This window comes from Cheilinus undulatus, linkage group 12, assembly GCF_018320785.1.
Source record: "Cheilinus undulatus linkage group 12, ASM1832078v1, whole genome shotgun sequence".
In the NCBI taxonomy this organism is placed as follows: Eukaryota; Metazoa; Chordata; class Actinopteri; order Labriformes; family Labridae; genus Cheilinus; species Cheilinus undulatus.
In genome coordinates, this window is record NC_054876.1 from 16,690,146 (window position 1) to 16,704,324 (window position 14,179).

The following is a 14,179-nucleotide window of genomic DNA, read 5'->3' on the forward strand; positions in this document are numbered from 1 at the left end:
AGCCAGTGTTGTCGGTGTGAACGGCCACCTGTTAGACTGTGTTCGTAGCTGGACTGCGGACATTTGGGCGGATGTTGTGAGTGTATGGAGAGTGTGTGTGGGCTGGCAGAGGTCTGTGGCCCCGGGCGGAAGCTCAGCGACAGACAGAAGAGGAGGGATGTATGGAGAATAGAGCAGGGGAAGAAAGAAAAACAAAGATAGATGCCAGCGTGCTGTGGTCATGCCAGAACTAATCCATTCAGCCGCTCACCCTCTCCCTGCCGACAAACAGAGAAAAAAGAGGAGGGGGTATGAGCAGGAGATGGGACCTCTGGGAAATGGGCCCTGTGTGGTTTCTGTTCTGGGGAGTGATAACAAGAGGGAGAGAGGACAGTAACAAGAGGAAGCAGGTCTGAGTTCCTCTAAAAGTAGACGATTTAAATCAGAAGACCCAAAGAAAACCTGCAGTTTTTCTCTTTATTATCTGCCTGTCTTGTTGAGCTATATAGGTGTAGAATATAAGCATCTGCCATCTTGCTGTAAACTCTGCTCTGAGTTTATTAGTTGTCATGCCTTAGTTTTTTTATCAGTTTATTAGCAGTGGTCTCCTCTCCTAAACACAGACACCCTAAGAGAACATCTATGCATTCTGTTTTCCTTTAGCAAGCACATTTCAGCAGTTTTCTTGAGATCTTGCCTTATTCCTGCTCTAATCTAAAGTTATCGGTGCTTGTTTTCCATGATAAAGAGTTGATTTCAGATGTTTCCTCAAGGCTTTGTGAGAAAGGAAAACCAGCGTTGGCTACCCTAAATAAAAAGATAAATAGGTCAAGATCTCAAAAACAAACAAACAAACAAAAAAACGAATTAAATATACAATAGTTAAAAAGAAAAATGGTGTGAAATTGAATTTTCTTGCCTTGATGAGAACCAATCATTATTGGCTAAAACCATTTTCTGAAGACTGAACTGAGTGATGCACTTACAGTGGAAATCAGGGCAACAATGCTGGCAACAATGTTAATTAAAAGTATTTGGTCATTATCAGTGCTGGTGCTGATACTGATGTTTTTTCATGTTTTGATTTTTATCATTGTTAACTTCCTTATCTGTATGTCTCGACTCGCTCACCATACTATTGCTCCAGTTGTCCTTGAAATTAGAGTTGTTCCGATTCTGATACCAGTATCAGAAATACGTCTGATACCACTTAAAGGGGCTCTGTGTAAGATTTTTGCTTTAAAATTTCCCACTTTTGAGTAAATAATGGTGCGCACTTTATCCCAATGTGTAGAAGGAGGTCTTTATGTCTTTCTTGTTTGCCTGTATAAGCCTGCGGCGTAATTTCTCTGTGAAGAACTTGGGCCGAATTTTCCACGAAATCGCAACAGAAGTGATGTCGGGTAGTACGTAATGCGTACACCCCCTTGCTCTATTTATACCTGACAACGCCGTGTTTTGAATCGAGAAGAGAGAGAGAAACGGAATGGAGAAGGCTGCGCAGTGAGTAAACAACCGGCTAGCTCAGCCCAAACACCCACACAAACTCCGCAAAAACATAAAAAACTAAGATAGTTTTATCTGCTGAAGCAGAGGAAAACGTTGGAGGAAACGTAGGAAACGTTTGAGAAAAGGCAGAGGCTTTGAAAAAAACTCAGAGTATGACTGGGTGAACGTTCTGTCTGTCACATCTCTACGGGCCAATCAGAGCAACAAAACACGCGACGTAGCCGCTATCAAGCTGTGCGTGTGCAGCTACATGCGAATAACACGAAACATGGCAACTATAGATATGTAAGCACTTGACTTTTGTCCTTTTTGAAAAGAAAACAACTCCCTGCTGTTCTTTGATCTTCTTTTAATGAAGAAATGTCGTCAAGTTCCGGTAAAACTGGCGCTTTAGCAGCATCCACGCTAATCTCTTCCTCCATAACTGCACCAGCTCTTGCTGCTGCTTGTTTACATCTCGACTCTGCTGCGCCTGAAAGTACTGCCCCTTGTCGCTGATTGGTCCTGTCACTTTCTAACCAGGCCCACACGGTTCAGATGGGAGCTTTGCAAGATGGATTTGTCAGTGAAAAAACTGGTGTATCCATCTGCTTTGCAAGGTTACAGTATCGGTCAATGCCCAACACCTTGGTATTGGAATCAATATCAGGAAGGAAAAAATGGTATCGGAACATCCCTACTTGAAATCTCTTAGAAGAATTCTTGGGTGTTAAAAACTGGTGCCAAAAAAATCAAATATGTGCAGATTTTCTATAAAAAACAAAATTATTGAGCCTCTCACTTTAGTTTGCCTCTTTCTCAATCCCCATCCCCGGTTATGTCACTTCCCCTGTATCACACACACACACTCACTTCGCCACAATGCTGAAGAGATGAGCTTCAATCCCAAACACACTTACACTGGGCTCATGAGTCTGGTTTTTCTTTATAACTGAGCAATAAAGTGGAAGAGCTGGAAAACATCTGGACTTTGTTGAAATGATATTGAATACAGCATTATTGTATTCAGTATCCATCCATATATGGGTTTCTAGCCATAAGCTCCCTGGAAAGTCAAAGCATGCTGCTTGACTAACCCAGGGAGCATCTTTAGAGCAGAGCCTTCACTGATAAGTAAATATCTATTTTGCAGTAAAATGGTAAAATGTGTGACGAGAGTGGTCCTAACTGAAATGTGTTTATAATCCTGATTATGAATTTTGCCTTAATTGAACAGCCCTAGAACAGACCCACTTCATCATCTGGGCATGTAGAAGTATGAAGACGGTCCTCTTCGTTGCATTAAAAATAATTTAAAAACATCAGTCTTAGCCTGCAGGATTGACGCCACAAATGTTTACCCGAGTCATCGCTGTGGTTGTCTCTTCCTCTTTTTTCCACTTGGCAGATTTGGAAACCAACTACTGCAACCTGCTTGTGTGACAGGATACGTATGCAAGCGTGCTCAGGCAGAAAATGATGTGAAAGCAGACTGGTGGGGCACGCTAGAGTATGGTTCGACACAATCATGTGAAAACAAACTTATTTGATTTTATAGATTTATTATTTGCCTGTTGAGTTATTCTTTGCAGTCTTATAATGTTTGTGTTGATTTAACATGAATGGACACATAGTGAATCATCACATTGTGTAATCCAGTCCTAAATTTAAATTTGTCCTGAGAGTGAATTTAATTTGCTGCTCAAAGCATGCTCATGATCTTATAATCATACATTTTTTCACAGTGGTAAACTGCTCAATATAATGCTTTTGTTGGGGTGTTTTCTACTCTATTTAAGTCCATACATGACCAACGAGTTCAGGTGAAGTGTTGGTGGAGGTGTGGTGAGCTTTTGAACTGGAAAACAAAAGAACAGAAAAATTCTGTTAAACGGACACATCTTTTTAAATCTGTATGATTTAGTCATATACAGTTGATCCTCATGAAGTGCCCTCCTCCTCTGTGGACGTAATCTCACAGTCCTTAGAGTATCCAGCTCACTTCCTTGCAGGCTGCCGTAGGATAGAGTCAGAGCTCTAAAACCGCAGATTAATAGTCAACTGATGGCTATATCATCATTTTTAAAACTTGGGTCTGTTTTTACTTTCAGTGCTGACTCAGGGATGATCTGGGTTAATAATTAGGAATCTATGGACACTCTATCATTTTACTAGCAAATTCTCAGCACCTGAAACCAGGACTGTGATGGCACAAACAGGAAGAGTCTGCCATCACAGTCAGAGGGAGTTAGTACCTGTTCACCCCACTTCCTCCTAGATTTGTTTCCCTCATTTTGCATGACATGCAGCAGGACATAAGTTTAAGGTTTTATCTACATGCTTATCAAATGAAAAACCCCAAAGAAAGAATGTGCTGCAGATGTTTGATGTAGCATGTATAAAAACCAACATTAATCACAATGAGCTCAGCACTCAGCAAAGCTTAAGTGGTGAGGAACAACTCATTTGAAACAGGCAGAAACCTTGAGCAGAACCAGACTCATGTTAAACTGCCATCTGTGAGCCTGAGCTGGGTTGGTGTTGAGAAGAGGCAGAGGAAGAATCAGAGAGAGAACAGGGAGATGCAGACAGAGAGGATGGAAATGGAGAAAAGGAGTCAAGCAGGTTAAGAAAAAGGGGAAATGCAGAAAAGAAGATGAGGACCGTGCCAAAAAAGAGAAAACAAGCAGAGCAACAATAATAAAAAGAAAAAAAATATGTCTGGCATAAATCCATTTTCTAATATCAGTGGGATTGTGAACGCTTCCTCAAGAATCTTTTAAAGATTATTTTTTGGCATTTTGCCTTTATCTTATGAGACAGAAAGAGGGACAGGGGGAGCGCAGATGGTCGAGTGGTTTAAGGCGCTACCCATGTACGCGGGTGGCCCGGGTTCGTGGCCCTTTACCGCATGTCTCTTCCAACTCTCTTCTCTGTTTCCAAATCTATCCACTGTCCTTCCTCTATCAAATAAAGGCATTAAAAGGCCCAAAAATAAATCTTGGAAAAAAAAAAAGAAAGAGAGACAGGAAATACAGGGAGAGAGGGTGGGGGAAGACATGCACTAAACAGCACTGAGGTCAGGAATTGATCCCAACACCAGTGTGTTGAGGACTATACATGGGTGGCTGCTCTACCCACTGAGCCAACCTGTCCTTAAGATGTAGCTCCTTAGGTTACACGTATTCCCTCATCAAAAGTTGCAAGAATTGGTTAAAACAGGCAAAAAGAAGAGGCAAACGTTGGCAAAAGTGACAAAATGGGGACAAAGCAGCAACAATGGGTTCAAAGTTGCAACAAATTGACAAAAAGGAGTAAAAGTTGACTAGACATGGCTAAAGAAAGTGGCAAAAATCAGCCCAAGGTGGCAAAACAGTGAAATAAGTGGGCAAAAAATAGCAAAAGTGGACATACAATGGCAAAACAGCAGCAAAAGAGTGGCATAACAGGGCAAAAAAACAGCAAAATGGGTTAAAAGTGGCAAAAAGAATTTGCAAAAATTTCCAGAAATCGTGTTGAAAAGGTGTTAAAAGGTTGCACAAATAAATAATTCCAACATCAGAATGCAATGATAGTTTGGCAAACCTTTCCTTTTCCTCAAAAATGAGGAAACTGTTAGCCAGGGCGCTAGCACCAATGCTACTGATCTAACACACAAACATTGATGCCATCAATGAATCACAACTGGGAGTTTTTCAGGGGCCCAGCCAACTCTAAAGGCAAGCCTGTTCCCAAACCAGTATGTCACTGCAGTCTGAGAGTGTCTGGATATAGTTTTTGTTTGTCTGTCATCTTTTGTCCTTTCTTATTACTTGACAATGGGAAACCAGAAAGCTTAAAAGTCGCTGGAGCCTCCATGATCTCTAAAACTTTGTCAATCAGTTCTCCCTCACCACCACGGCATCCACCGTTATTCGTGCTGTTAGATTAGATCAAGCCAGTGAGCGGAGCGCAAAGGATGATCATACCTGCCAACATTTAGATCTGAAGGTTAGTATGAGCCACTCAGGTGTAGGTACAAGTTTGATCCTCAAGTTTGATGAGGAAACAGACATTTCTGTAGTGGGGATGTAAATTACTGAGAGAGGAGGTGTCACGTGTCCATGACGGTATTGAGGCACCTCTGTCACTACGATACTGCAAAATTAACCACTCTGTTACATCTGTATTAAAAAGATGTGAGGCTGATGTTGAAGATGAAGCAGCATGTATGTCAGCCCTGACTCACTGAAGATCAGTTCAAGGTGTCCCCTATTTGTCACCCAGTGACAGCTGTGGTTTTTCCAGCTCCACTGAGACTCAGAACAGGACAACCAGCATTAAAATGGATGGATTAATGGATAGATGATAGATGGATGTTTTTCTTCAACTGTGAAATTGCTGATGCTTCTGATAAAGCAGAAATTATCGTTTTGTTTTATGCAGTGTTTATTTCCTTAGAAGGATTAAAAATCTTGTCATGAAAAGTGTCCCGACCAGTACAGGCAGCAGCCCACTCCTACAAAGTTACAGACATAAAACACAAATCAAAAACACATCAAACTACTTCTTGTTCCCAGCAGCAAGTTTTTAGACAAGGCCAGCCTGACCCATCCTCTAACACCTTTAATTCACTGTTACAAAGAAGAAAAGAGGCCAGATCCCCCAGACCCAAACCTTTAACAGCAGGTCCAAAGCTGCAGGAGCGACATGTCTCTGTAGCAAGACTGTGGAAACAGAGAACAAGAATGTGTTTTGGATCAAGAATTGAATAATGTAGCTTCCAACATTTTTTGAATGAATCAAATGACTCTCTTACTGTGTGTTCACTCATGGACCATGTTTTCCTCAGGAGGAACTTTTCATGCATCGTTGTCAGTAGCAGTGTTTGTTCCTTCAACCCTGTCTATCAGTAGAGATATCTCAGGAATTCATTGAGGGACTTTTGTCAAAATTTTGCTCAAGTGCTCACTTTAACTCAAAGATGAACTGCTAAGATATTTGTGGAAATCTGATTACAGCTGGAGAATAATTTTCCATCAGTGTAGGTTAATGATAGTCAGACATACTCTGTGTTCTGCTGTCACAGAAAGTCTCTATTGACAGTCACATGCTCTGCAGAGAAACAGTGGGAGTGAACAGGGCAACATGTATCTGAAGGTGCAGTTCATGTCTGATTGTTTTGTGCAAAATCAGTTTGTTGATTCTGCAGTTTTAACATGCAGTAACTTAAGGCTGAAAAGGTGCATAGACTGTCAGTAGGAAGCAGGCTCAGGAAGAGCTGCTGTGGTTTGATCTTTGTGGTCAGGAGGTGCACAAAAAACAGTCAGTGATGACAGGAAGAGAGTAGATTTCATGTCTGACCATGATTAAGAACAAAGTGAGAAAACAGTGACACCTTTAGGAAACTCCTTATATCTATCTGAATCATCAAGTCCCCCCCCCCCCCCCCCCAAAAAAAAAAAATCAGAGGCTTTATTGTCTGAAAGCTGATGGGTTTTGAAAAGGGATGCACATATGCAATGATCTAAAGGGGCTATATGTAACTTTTCTGCTTTCACACTTCAGCTGATAAACCGGAGGCTCATTCACGCGCAAGGAGTGCGCCGTCGTGGACAAGCAACACAGTACTGTTGTAGTTTGCTGATTTTTCTCTAAAAGTTACATATAGCCCCTTTAACATCCATATCAGCTGATTTCAGGCAGATTACCAAAGTCAGCCTTCTGCAGACATTGAGGCATCAGCAAATATCAGTATCCAGTGTTTCGTGTCCAATTTAATGCATCTAGCACACGCCACTGCTGAATCAAAGAAGAGATTTTTTTTTTACTCGGCAGAAGCTGGGACCTGTCAGACACACTGTTTTCATGGTCCAACAGGAGAGAATATGCTGGTTCACCGAAAAAAGTATTGAGAGAAACAGAGGTATCAGCAATCAACTTAAGAGCTTTTTAAAGGGGACGTATTTTACCCTTTTAAGACAGGTTTATATTGTTCTCAGAGGTCCCCAAAACATGCCTGTGAAGTTTGTTGCTGAAAAAACACTCCAGTATAGTATTTTTGCATTAAAAAACCCTGTTTCAGCCCTTCTCAGAACGAGCCGTTTCTGGGTCTGTGGCTTTAAATGTTAATGAGCTGTCTGACTCCACCCCTGACCACGCCCCTCTCAGGAAATGGATGTGGCACTCCTGATGTTACAGACACTTTTATCCAAAGTTTAAGACCTGACTGAGATTTGAACCATTAATCTCCCAAACTATAGTCAGCAGGGTAACCCACTGAGCAATCCAGCAACTCAGCTGGTACGTGACAGGATCAGAACAGGAGGGCAGGACTTTCCTACAAGTGGGGAGGGCCAATCAAACCAGGGGGTGGGTGCTTACTCCCCATGTGAGGTCACTAGGGTTAAAATCTGAGAACAGCAGAATCTGAGCACACATTTTCTGAAAGGTGGAGAAAGAGAGGAGGAGAGGGAATGGATTTTTCTGGTACTTTAGGGGATTGTGGACAGGCCAGGGGCACATATTTTTGTTAGAAAAGCCTGAAAAAGGGATTTTTTTGCATAATATGTCCCCTTTAATGTCTGTTTTAGCCCTGATTTTTCCAAACATGGCATCTATAGATCTGAGATTCCTTTTAACATTGTGAGATTATTGGTTCTTTCTTGAGTTTCTTTTTGGGCTTCTTCCTGTCTGTGCTGAGGATGGCTCACTGTCCCTGGACAGAGGGTTAGATTAAAACCCAGGATAGCTTCTAATGCAATTTTTTCTACTTAATTTCCTCCTTAATGATAAGAACCTAACACTTGGCTGTTTTGTTAACAGTTTATTTAGTTTAGATTGTTTTATAGTTTATAGGGCCGTCAATGGTTTATTATAGAGGGGGATAGTGAATGGAGCTGGAAACAGGGATGCTAGAGACAGGAATGATATGCTACATAGGAGCCTGCTTGGAGGACTAAGGCCTCCATACATGGGATGCAACCTAACCACTAAGCCACTAGCACCCACCTTTCAGCATTTGAATCAATGTTTCAGAATATTTTAGGTCATACATGATTCAAAATTTCTTGAATGTAACTCACAGTGGAATTTTACAGGTATAAATAAACATATCTAAGATTTATGAGCTATTTTTCTGTCATACCTTGGCTCAGTGGTTTCCAAAGTGAAGGAAGGACCCCTAGAGGCCTCACAGGACATGGGCTACAAAAAACAAAGACAATTTTAAAATGATTTAAAGTGGTATATTTCATCCATTGTTGTAAAGGTATATCCTTAACCCTTCAGGACCTACCATAGAAGGCAAAAATGAAGATAGAACGAAACTGTGCTCAATTTGCAAAAAGACAGCATGTTTATAAAAAGTAAACTGTTTACAGTAGTGTAATCAAGTGTGCCAGACACTTTAGAGCTTACATATGTTTGCAGAAGATCATGTTGAAACAATAACAAGTGCTACTCATGACCTGCAAGAAAACAACGCAATAGGTTTCGTGCAGACAAACGTCATCATACGTCATCACTTATGCATAAAGTAGGAAGTGCTGTGAAAGGCAGCGGTCCGGATCATATTATAGTAAATAGTTTTTGATGTGTGTGCTTTTTATTACATTTCTGCAAAAGAAGGAAGGATATTTCTGGAAGGAAACACTCTGGGACTCATTGAATGTGTGATATGTTAGTGTTACTCTTCCGGTTTTATATGCAAAAACAATTTTTGCTCTATCTCATTTTGTTGCAATTCTACCCGCGGTTAAAGGTAGAAATACATTGGGAGTGCCAGCGCTCCTGTTGGTCTTAAAGGGCTATAATTAGTTCTTTATCAAATAAAGCCATAGTTAACATGAGAGATTGTGCTTAAACATTAGTAACATTAGTAATATGTTCAAACCTCCTCAAAATGTTGCTTTGTGCAACATCATGTGCTTGAATCACCTCCAGAGATGATGGGGGTCCTTGGTGTCTGCTGCTGTTATCTGGGGGGGTCACAGGTTGAAAGAGTTGGGGACTCCTGCCATAACTGATGGCTTAAATATACAGTAGTTTAGTAGATTGATTCCTTATCTCTCCTTATAACATTCACTAATGGAAGTAGAATATCATAAACTATTGTTTAATGTTGATGATTATTCATATAAGTTAGAAGGTCACATTTAAGCTCAGATATATTGTGATCGTGTAGCATGCAGCTGGATTATTTCTGGCACCTCCAGCTGAGACTGGCTCATGTATTTGTGAGTCACTAGCATGCAGTCGTTGGACTGACTCACTTTGAGGAAGCAGCTCACTTTGCTTCAAGCTCAGTTCATATGATGGGGACAGTCAGGACGACACTTGTGTAAGTCAGCACGGCATCTCGATATGCAGAGAATCAAATTCAAATTTAAGTAGTCCAGCGCACCACCATCTTTTAAATAGTGAAAAAAACCAAGACTGAACTACAGCAAGAGTTCAGGTGTCAAACTACAAATCTGCACAGAACCATGACAAACATGAACACTAAAGAGTTTCTTTAAGTTTCCATGCTCTGTTGATTCGTGGTATTTACAGCATTTGCTCGTGTGAACCTGCCTCATACCAGTGCAAAATGTGATTAATTTTAATTATTTATTTTTTCAGAGGATGTGAAATACTGTCAGAGATAGCAGCAGACTTACAGCTTTCATTCTGCAGCTGATGGTTTGCTCAGCAGGAACACTCAAACGATCCTGTTACAACATGTTTCCATGGAAAGTGGAAAGTTCATGGAAAGAAATACTAGATGGAATTCACTTCAGTTATTAGCTTTTTTTGTGTTGGAGAGCACATGCACTCTCTACTTACTCCATCCTTACAGAACTTCATGTGTCAGGAGGAAAGGATGAAGAGATGACAATAATGTAGAATAACGTCAGGATTCAAGTGTTCAAATGGACCAAATTAAAGTGAATTTTTACTTACTATGTCAATGTGTACCACTTACATCTTCCAATATTTGGATGTAGAGGTAAATCTTAGTAGATTTCCCAGTAATGAGGGAGTGATTGTTCAAAGCTTATCCCTTTTTTTTTGGACTTGATATTACAAATTTTGGTGATTTTTTTCATGTCATGTTTTAGTCACTCTAGTAAGGGAGCTTTACAACTGTGCAGACAATGTTAGTTCATCAGTTTCATAGACCGTATGAAACATGGATGTAGACTCAGTGATGTCACTCATTGGCTCCTGAAATGCACTTTTGAAACTGTCACAAAGGCTGCATTCACACTGCAGCTCTTAATACTTGATTAGGATTTTTTCTCAGATCTGATTTTTATGTTTGCCTGTTCACACTGCAGTTGAATTTCAAAAGATCAGCTTTGTATCTGATTTAGAACAACATTTAAAAGTGGTCTAAATCTGATTTGAAAAGTTCAGATTTAATGTGACTTGTGCTGTTCACACTGTCTGAAAAAAAATAATATCAGATACGAGTCACATGTGAGCAATTAAAAGTCAGATACAAGTCACTTTTAACTGCAGTGTGACTTTTGGGCAACTTTGCTGCCGAGGCAGGTGTTAAGTTAATCTCTTTATTTCTGCTGCATATCATTTCAATTACTCTCAACTCAGGATTTTATCTAAGATCTGGGTTTTCATAAAGACAAAGATTGAGAAACAGACATCTATGCCTTGATATCCTCTAGACCAGTGGTTCCCAAATGGTGTGGAGAGGCACACTGGATTACGTTGTGGCATGTCTTGGTGTTTCTTTGGAATCTGTACAACCATGCTTGATAAATACAACTATCAAAAAATTGACCCACTGCTTATAAAACTGAAATTTTATGTAATGTATCTAGTATTTTTTTTAACATGCTTTTGTTTCATATGCAGTTTTTTTTTTTTTTTTTTTTTTGTTTTTTGGTGTAAAAATTACTAATAACTGGTTCAAAAGGTTTTGGGCTTTCTTCAACACATTGCTTTAATCAACATAAGGCTGAAATTTATGCTGCAAAAGTATTCATTTTAGCATGTTTTTGTGTAATGGTGTAGCCCTGTGAATTTGAACAACCATGCATTATTACAACTATACATCAGCTTAAGATACTGTACGAAAATGTAGATCAACCCGGCCTGTTCGATGCCCACGTCTGGCCCATGTACTTGAAACACAAGAACAATGTATAGAGGCAGTTTTGCATGGATATAAAGATGGTGTGTCTTGAGATTTTGACTTGACGTAAGGTGTGCCTTGTGCAAATAAATGTTTCCTTACATTGTCTCTCAGTTAAATATAGAATCCCATACAAGATTCTCCTCCTTGTGTTTAAAGCCCGTCATGGCCTTATTCCAAGTTACATCACCGAACTCTTCACACCATACAGTACAGCTAGGCCCCTCAGATCATCAGATCAGCGGCCTTTAACCATCCCCAAATCACATCTAAAACTTTTCAGACAGGGCTTTCTCTGTAGATGCTCCAACACTGTCCAACAACCTGCTGCCATAAATACAATCCGCTGATTATTTAAAATGCTTCAAAAATTTCCTGAAGACTCACTTTTATTCTCTCGCCTTCTCTAGCAGTTAATTCCTCCTTGAACTGCATCTAAACTTGTTTTATGATAGCCGTCACTGTGTGTGTACATGTGCATGTGTGTGTTCTGATGCCTGCAGCTGTATGCATTCTGCCGGAGATAGTTAAAGACCACCTTTCATCAAAGGCGCTGAGTCTGTATGAACCTGGTCAGCTCATATGTACATGTGTACTTATGAACATGCGCACTATTTTTCTCTTTCTCAAACAATCTCATGTCACACAATGTGTTTGAGGTGTTCTCTGAATTGTTCACTGTACAGCACTTTGGCACAAACTCTGTTTTGAAAGGGCTGCATAAATAATGCTGACTGTGACATTTTAACATTGGTATTAATGGTACATGTGGAGATCAGTGAGTATTTTGCACTTCCAAACTATCTTTATTTTTTGCTAACAGAGGTTTCCAACTAGTCAGTCTATCACTTTGGTCTAGACTAAATTCTTTCAAGAGCTACTGCCATTAATTTTTATACACAACTTCTCAGATTGGATTGCCTTACTCTAGCCTGATAATCAAATTTCCAGTCCAACACCTTAGTTGATGTTGTAGTCTCTACTACTCTCATTTTGAGCATAAAACCTTTTGACATCATCTGAAAATTGTGGGCAAACCCCTGCACTGTCTACCTTTCAAAAATACATTAATTAGTGGCATTAATAGAAAAACAAAGTACCAAAACTTTGTTAAATGTATGTTTTAAGGTTAAAACAGTGTTAGAAGTTTGCTTGCAATTTTCAATGGACTCATTCCTCTCACGTCTCTGACTTAATAAATCAATTAATTACTTTTCTATTTAGCATATGATGATAGCATTTTGTTCAAAGCACTACCGTGCTGTGGCCTCACTTAAACATTGGCAATGCTGTGATCATGTTTAAGTCAGAACCCCACAAACTCAATTCAGGTATGTACATATTTTGGGATTATATATCTCATCTGGCCTGGGAACTCCTCTGAATACTCCAGGAAGAGCTGAAAAACGTCACTGGTGAGAGGGATATCTGGGTTGACTTGCTTGTCCATCTGCCACTACGACATGGCCCTGGATCAACAGAAGAAAATGGATGGATAGATGTATTTTGATCATCGCTGGTAAACTGTGGAAAATTTAATTGAAAGAGGAGGCGGCATAGTTTCATACAGAGTTTCAATCAGTCAGAACACAGCTCTCATAGTTGTTTTTGCTGTAGGTCAGGAAACGGATGCTCATTTCGCTCGTTTTTTTTTTCTTTTTTTTTTTGTCTCCTGTTGTCAGGTCTGCAAAATAAAAAGGTAAATCAAACAAGACCATATTTCCTACAACACCTGAATGCACCATATCATGGGAAATCCTCAGCACGCTTGGTCATCTTCTTTGCTTCTCATTCGTGGCCTCATTAAGCCGATGTGCATCCTGCTGCATACAAAGAGAAAAATCAGAATAATGTGAGGCGTCAGTAAGGCCAGGGCAGCAACAAAAGCAGATTTAAGCTCACTCTCAATGAGCTCAGAATCAAATATTCTCTAAAGGTGTTTCTCTAGCTAGGAATACTACAGGAAAACTCCTGCACACTGTTGCCAAATACACACAGTCAGTGTGCCGGTACAGTGTTCTTCTTTTATTTTTTATTTATTTATTTTGCAGTTTAAACAGTGCTCACATCATTTGTACATCAGGCAGTTCTGACTATACATTCTGATTGGACAGGAAGCATCCAACATCTCTTTGGCTTTAATGTGTATCCCTGCATCTATTCCAGAAATGGTTAACTTATTTATCAAATTAGCCAGCGAGTCAGTTAAACTGATAACATCTAATTTTTTATTAACACGGGCTTGACATCCTGGTTTACAGTGCTGTTTTAAACTGTAATGAACCTCCTGCCACTAGAGCCTGCTGTAGCTTCAGTTAACGGTCGCTGCATTCCTGTCTGAGCTTTCCTGTGGCACATTACCAGGTGTAAATATGAGAAGCTCAGCGGTAGCGTAGCGGTTAGCATGTAGTAGGAACAGTGAAGTATGACAGTTATTAAGAAGTAAATGGAAATAAAGCGGTATGTAGACTGTCAAGGGTTGAACTCAGGTAAACCTACTCAGCCACAATGAAAAGAGGCCACATATCAAAGCACGATATTAATCTGCAAAGAGGAACACAGGCTAGCGGAGTGCTAATGTTAGCCACGCTGTAG

General features: G+C 40.1%; 1 protein-coding gene across 1 annotated transcript in view; it reads left to right on the forward strand.

Annotated features, from left to right (window-relative positions):
* The window catches only part of adora2b (adenosine A2b receptor), a 32,056-nt gene that overhangs the window by 11,675 nt on the left and 6,202 nt on the right, over positions 1–14,179 (forward strand). The gene's annotated exons all lie outside the window — the stretch shown is intronic.